This window comes from Myotis davidii, unplaced genomic scaffold (genome assembly GCF_000327345.1).
Source record: "Myotis davidii unplaced genomic scaffold, ASM32734v1 scaffold174, whole genome shotgun sequence".
Taxonomy (NCBI): Eukaryota; Metazoa; Chordata; class Mammalia; order Chiroptera; family Vespertilionidae; genus Myotis; species Myotis davidii.
In genome coordinates, this window is record NW_006289087.1 from 1,325,460 (window position 1) to 1,325,971 (window position 512).

The window sequence follows — 512 nt, forward strand, 5'->3', positions numbered from 1 at the left end:
GGGCGGAGGCGCCGGGATGTGTGAGTGTGTCTCCGGGGGGCCATGGAGCAGCCCTGTGTAAACCCCGACCTCCAGGTGCCACCAGGTGGAGAACCCAGCTGGGCGGCTGTGTGACCTCGGGGCAGGTGCTGGCCCTCTCTGTGCCCGAGTCCCCTGTGAACGGAGAGGGCACACTGCCTGGCACACAGCGCGGTGCTGAGGCTCCCGGCAGCCCGCCCGCGGCGGCTCCGGGCACAGGAGCATCCTACGAACGGCCTGTTCACTGCATTTTAAAATAACAGGCATTTGAGGGTGGGAGCCAGCCCTCTAATTCCCAGACATTAGAGGGGTCACGGTTTTAAGTCTAGGTGGTGCTAACAAAGAAATAGCCCTAGCGGATTTGGCTCAGTGGATAGAGCATCAGCCTGTGGACTCCCCTGTCGCCCCCTCCCGGCTGCGAACCCGGGGACACCGCGCTCCCGGCCTTTGCGCGCGGCGGCCACCAGAGGGCGCCCGTCCCCGCCTGTCCCCTC